Raw genomic sequence first — 7,055 nt, forward strand, 5'->3', positions numbered from 1 at the left:
AAATTAAAAATGGATATGCCTTTTGACTCAATGATTGCACTTCCGGGTATTTACCCAAAGAAAACCAAAACAATAATTCATAAAGATCTATGCACCCCAATATTCATGGCAGCTCAATTTACAATAGCCAAGATATGGAAGCAACCTAAATGCCCATCAACAGATGATCGGATAAAGAAGTTATGGTTCATATATACAATGGAATATTACTCAGCCATTAAAAAAAATGAAGTCCTGTGTATGGCCATGCTACCCTGAACAAGCCTGATCCCGTCTGATCTCAGAAGCTAAGCAAGGTCAGGCCTGGTTAGTACTTGGATGGGAGACCACCTAGGAAGACCAGGTGATGTAGGGATAAAAAATAAAAAATAAGGGATTGTAAGCTGACAAGGTCCTTGCAATCTGTGAGGTCAAGGTCCTTGCATTCTGTAAGGATTGCCTCATTTAAAACAAACAAACAAAAAAATGAAATCCTACCATTTGCAATGACATGGATGGACCTAGAGGTTATTATGCTGAGTGAAATAAGTCAGAGAAAGATAAACACCACATGGTTTCACTTTCATGCAGAATCTAAGGAATCAAAAGAACAAACTATTCAAAAACTGACTCACAAGTATAGAGGACAATTTATTGAGAGAAAGAAGGGATGGGGGTGTTGGGAGCTGGGAAAATGGGGTGAAGGTTTAAAGAAGTACAAATTAGTAGTTGATAGATGGCCACAGTGATGGGGTACACAGCATAGGGAAATAATTAGCATTAATATATTGGCTAGGTGAAAAACCAGAGGCGAGAAGGAGCAATTAGGGGTTACATTTTATAAACTATATAAATGTCTAACCAATGTACTCTATATTTGAAACTAATAAAATAAAATTAAAATATATTTTTAAAAATTTGTTGAATACATGAATTGATGTTTGCCTTAATAAAAGTAAATATTACCACTTTTTTTAAAATACAGGCATAAAAATATAGCAATTGTACACATGTTAAAAAATTTAGCATCATTGTTAATACATATCAATCCTTCTCCAAATAACATTTTTACTCATCAATTTTAGATATTAAAATTAGAAATTTTCATGTCAATTTTGTTGAGTGCTCTTATGCTTGGCGCTAAGTACAGAAACCAAAACAGTATTGTTCACCACCTACCTAATATTTTAAAGATGTTGAATAAAAGTATGTATCACATTTTAAAAAATCCCATTGGCATTTTTTAAAGAAATAGGAAAAAAAAAATTCATTAGATTTGTATGGAAGCGCAAAAGACCCTAAACCACCAAAGCCATCCTGAGAAAAAAGTATAAGGCTGGAGGCATCTCTCTGCCCAACTTCATATTATGCCACAAAGCGACAATAATCAAAACAGCATGATATTGGCAGAAATACAGACACAGAGACCAGTGGAACAGAATCAATAGTCCAGAAGTAAATCCATGTTTATATGGTAAAGAATTTTCAACAAAAGAGCCAAAAACATACAGTGAAGAATGGAAAGTCTCTTCAATAAATGGTGCTGGGAAAACTGGAAAGCCACCTGCAAAAGAATGAAACCAGACCATTGTCTATCACCACACATCAAAATTAAGTCGAAATGGATTAAGGACCTGAATATAAGACCTGAAACAATAAATCGCATAGAAGGAAACATAGGGACTAAATTCATGGACCTTGGACTTAAAGAGGATTTTATGAATTTGACCTCAAAGGCAAAGGAAGTCAAAGCAAAAATAAATGAATGGGACTACATCAAAGCTTCTGCACAGCAAAAGAAACATCAACAAGGTAAAGAGATAACCATCTGAAAGAGAAAAGCTATTTGCAAGGAACTCTCCGGTAAGGACCTAATATCCAAAATATACAAAGAACTCATACAACTCAATAACAACAACAACAACAAAAATCTAACAATTCAATCAAACACTGGGCAGAGGACCTGAACAGACACTTCCTCCAAGAAGACATACAAATGGCCAACCAACATATGAAAGGATGCTCATCATTGCTAGCTGTTAGGGAAATGGATGCAAATCAAAACCACAACGAGATACCACCTCATACCTGTTAAAATAGCTGTTATCAATATGACATGTAAAAACATATGTTGGAGAGGATGCGGAGGAAAAGGAACCCTCATACACTGTTGGTGGGACTGAAAATTGGTACAGCCACCATGGAAAATAGTAAGGAGGGTCCTCAAAATGGTAGAATTGATCTACCATATGATCCAGCAATCCCTCTACTGGGTATTTACCCCGCAGACTTGAAAACATATATCAAAAAAGTTTTTTGCACATTGATGTTCATAGCAGCATTATTCTCGGTGGCCAGGACATGGAAGCTACCAAAATGTCCTATGATAGATGATTAGCTAAAGAACCTGTGGTATATACAAGGGAATATTACTCAGCCATAAGAAGAGATGAAATACTGCTATTTGCAACAACATGGATGGATATTGAGATAATCATGCTAAGCAAAATAAGTCTGACAGAAAAAAGTTAAAACCACATAATATCACTTATATGTGGGATATAAATCTAAAAGCAACAAATAGGACAAACAAAGAGACTCATGGACATGGACAATAGACTCATGGTTACCAGAGGGTAGGGATGTGGGGTGATGTAGATGGGGTAAAAAGGGTCAAATATGTGGTGACATGAAGAAATCTAACTATGGGCGGTGAACACACAATTCAATATGTATGCCTTACTGTTGAACTGTACACCTGAAACTTACTGGATTTTGTTAACCAATATCACCGTAATAAGAATAAATTTTAAAAAATAAATAAAATGAATAATGTAGTTGTTTTTATTAATGTTAGCATTGCACATCTTCATCCTTTTACTTTTAATCTATATGTGTCTTTATATTTAAAGTGTGTCTTGTACATAATAATGGAGTTCAGGACATACTACCCCAAAATGTGGCACCTTGACATATTGAATATTTTAACTTGAAAGAATATGAGAAAACAACAAAAGCAAGAAAGTCACTCTGACTTCCCTTCCACCTTCTTCCCATAAAGAGGTCATAAATCTCTACTGTGAGTGGTGCCCTACCTGTACCCAGAGGAAAGGGGGCATCCTTATCTCTGAGGACAAAGAGATGGCAAGAAGAATGCTAACAAACAGTACTTCCTAAGTTTCCCCAGTTTTACTTCACTTATATTCCTCAACCTGTCATATTTCTACATGACTGTACATTCTTCATCAAAGCTTGCATAAAAATACACAGGTCTGTTCCTTTGGGTCTTCATTTCCTTATGAAGGCTCCTGCGTCACAATTGACTTATATTTTTTAAATTACATGCTTTTTTCCTGTTAATCCATTTTTGTCAGTTTAGCTTTTAGATCCAGCCAAAATTGCCAAAATGGTCAAGGAAAATTTTTCCTCCCACACAACAACATGTATTTGGATCTTGTCTTTTGATCCACTCTGAAATTTAAAATGATCATTGATATATTTGAATTAAGATCTATCATAATTTTTAGTTTCTATTTATTTCCCTTGTTCCTTTTTTCTATTTTTGTCTTCCAGTACTTCTGTCTTTTGTGGTTTTAATTCATTCCATTTTTTCTCTCTTCTCTGAATATTAGTTTACTTCTTTTAAAATTAATTTTAGTGGTTTCCATAAAGTATGCAACATGCACTTAAAATTAACCCAAGTTTGCTTTTAAATAATATTATACTACTTCATCTTATAATAAGTATATTATAAGATGGTGCAAGTACCTTATAATAACAAAATAATCCCAATTTTCCCTGCTATCCTTTATATAATTGCCATTATTTACCTTATATATAAGCTATAATCATCAAATATATTGCTTCTGTTATTATTTTAAACAAACTGTTATCTATTAAATCAATAAGAAAGAAAAAAATAAATTTTCACTTATTCCTTCTCTAATGCTCTTCCTTTTTTCATCTAGATCTGAATTCATGACCTATATCATTTTCCTTTTCTCCGAAGATCATTTAACATATTTTGTAATACAGATCTACTGGCCACAAATTCCCTCAATTTTTATTTGCCTTAAAAGTCTTTATTTCTCCTTAATTTTTAAAGGATAATTTTGTAGAGTACAGAGTTCTAGGTTGGTATTTTTTTTCTCTTAATATTTTAAATATTTCACTCCTCATGGCTTCTGAGGAAATGTAAGCTGTAATATTTATCTTTGTCCCTCTATAGATAAGGTGTTGGTTTTTCTCCCTGGCTTCTTTCAAGATTTTTTCTTTATCTTTGATGTTCTGTAATTTGAAATGATATGCTTAGGTGTAGTTTTTTCTTTTTATTATTGATTAATATAATCAAATACGTTTCAAGTGTATTATATAAAATAATTTCTCCTGAGGGCAGACCTTGTTAAGAAAAAAAGAAAATGTGGTTTATTTCAAAATGGTTACTTTTCCCCTTCTGCTGCCAGTACCTGTTGTTAGTATGGAGTGGCAACTTCTAAGCTCCTTAAATGCTGGGCAGGAAACTGTAAGTCTCTCCATTAGACTGTTATTCATTAAATACGTAAGTCTAATTAACTGGAAGATCATTTCCTGATATTTCAAGCAAATTGGTAGGAATGAGGAGGGAAAAGCTGCCAGCAGAATGTAGGAATAAGCTCATGGGATTCTGGTTAGTAGCAGTGATAGCTATGGGAACAGATAAAGGAGGGAAGGGTGGGAAGTTAAGAAGGACAAATTGGGAACTGGAGGCCCACAGATGTGGCTGAAGATAAAGGTGACAAAAATGAATTTAAAGAATAAAAAGAAACATATCTTATTGGATCTTAGGGATCTATACTACTTTGTCTTGCTGAGATGGATGATTTTAAAAATATTGTATGCTAGCTATGTTTTAATAAAAACCTTAAAAAAGAAAAAGAAAAAAATATGGGGTAGGATCTGGACAAAGAGAATACTGATGCGTGTGTGTGTGTGTGTGTGTGTGTGTGTGTGTGCGCGCGCGCGCGCGCGCGCGTGCACGTGTGTATGTTTATGTGTATATGAATGTAGTGGAGCTACGTGTTAGAAGCACTGATAGGCAGTGGGATCTGAAAGAGAAGGTTGTTTGTATCTCTAGTGTCCAACAAAGTTTCCGGCTGCCCAATAAATCTTTGTTGGATGAATACACAAATAACTGTAGAGCTTTCTGAAAAGAACCTATATAAAAAAGTTTAAAAAATTAATTTGAAAAAAATAAAAAGCAACCTTCATCTCTTATCTATGTAAGATTCTTTAATGAAAATGCAAATATAAACAGTCAGGGATACCTGAGTGGAAACCAGAATCTTAACCTCTAGACCATATAGGAATGCATTATGCTAACAGTCTTATTCATCATTCTTTGGAATTAATTCTTAATTTGCTTTAGTTCCTCAATATTTCTCAAATATCTTCGTTCCACTCCCATCCTCCTACTCTTATTCCTCCTCTTTCCTCTTCTCCTTTCTCCTACCTTTCCTCTTCCCATTCCTCCCTTTCTTCCTCTGTTCCTCATGAACCTTAATGGAAGCAGTGAGAGAGGGTAGAGAAACGTGATGATTTGAAGAAGCGGAGGGGAGATCAGCAACAAGGAGACAGTGAATTGTTGTAAAAGAGTGGTTTAAGGGAACAATTTGGCTGGTGAAGGCTGGTGGTTTTGGGGGTTAGAAGATATGTTTGAAAGCTGCCTTTACATAACAAGCACATATTACTCACATTGAATGTTTTTTTGGGGGGTAAGATGACCGATGAAATTTATTCCACTCACTCCCAACTCCTTTGGAACTACCACTATAGGAAAATCACTTAGGAGGCTATTTTAATTACGTAGGCTAGATATTCTAACAGCTGGAACAAAAAACAGCAACAGTAAGAATAGGAAGGAGCAGACAGATTGTAGAAAAGGACTAATGAGAACTGCAGGACCCTCAGCACATAACTCTGTCTAAACCACTGCACTAAGAGACTTGTCATGCTCCTAGGATGACCCCCGGCTCCCCATTGGTTCCAACCCCCATCAAAATGTTTGTCTGAGAAAGCTCAACACTGCAAGAATTTACTATTTTTTCTAATCTGATGGTAGGGTTCTGACTTACTTTTATCAGAGGATTTGGTTAAAAAAAAGCGGGGGGGCTTACAATTGTGAATATGTATCTTTTACAACTCAGAAGTCTTTCTAAAGGACCTGAGAGTCATTTCTTTAAAATGTAATAATCAAGAACACTAGGGCCTCTGTCTCCTAGTATTTGTGAGAAGACAGACCCTTAACTTTGATAACTGCCAGCTAGCACACACAGTTGGCTTAAATGCATTTACACTGACCAACCTTTTGTAATTTTTCACTTCTCTGACTCTACTGAGCCCTAGCTCTCCCCCTCCCTCATTGTCCCTTTAAAATGCCCAGTTACCTCTGTACAAATTCGAATGGAACTCAGCTTTTTCCCCTACTGTCAATAGTTATTAAATAAAATTTGTTTCAATGCTTTAACTCAGGCAGTGTTTATCTTTGACATTAATCATGACTTAATCTCATTGTCTTGTATGGAGGGTAATGCATCTAAAGTGACTTCCTGGTTTGAGACTCAGGATCTTTCACCACTCTGGGGAAACTAGAACAGGAGTTGTTTTGCAGACAGCTGATGAGGAAGAGGAAGGTGATTATGGAGTGATAGGGCTAAGAAAGCCCGTGATCAGAAAAGAATAAATTTTTCTTGAGGCATGGCAGTTGTGCTGAGAAGGGATCATATCGGAAAGCAAATGGAGAAGTCTGGGAGCAAGCAGCATCCTGTTTCTGTCCATTTTCTCTTCTTTTCCCCTTCTCTCCTTCCTCTCATTTCCTTCCTTTTCTTTCTTATCAAGGAATATATACGCATGGTTTAAATATATATGTTTTACTATATATACACTATATGTATAGTATGAAAAGGCTTAAGGTGAAAAGCGACAGTCTCCTCACTTCCTATCCCCTGCCCCTCTCCAGAAGCAACCCCTTTGAACTCTTTCACCCATTTTTTCTGGTGGTCTCTATATCTAAATATAGTTAATATACACCTACTAGTAGT

The 7,055-nt window shown here is 35.5% G+C and overlaps 1 pseudogene; it reads left to right on the forward strand.

Annotated features, from left to right (window-relative positions):
• Positions 1-236: 236 nt before the first annotated feature.
• On the forward strand, positions 237-355 carry LOC111733824 (annotated as a pseudogene).
• The last annotated feature ends 6,700 nt before the right edge of the window (positions 356-7,055 follow it).

The sequence above is a fragment of the Pteropus vampyrus genome, unplaced genomic scaffold, assembly GCF_000151845.1.
Source record: "Pteropus vampyrus isolate Shadow unplaced genomic scaffold, Pvam_2.0 Scaffold651, whole genome shotgun sequence".
Classification (NCBI taxonomy): Eukaryota; Metazoa; Chordata; class Mammalia; order Chiroptera; family Pteropodidae; genus Pteropus; species Pteropus vampyrus.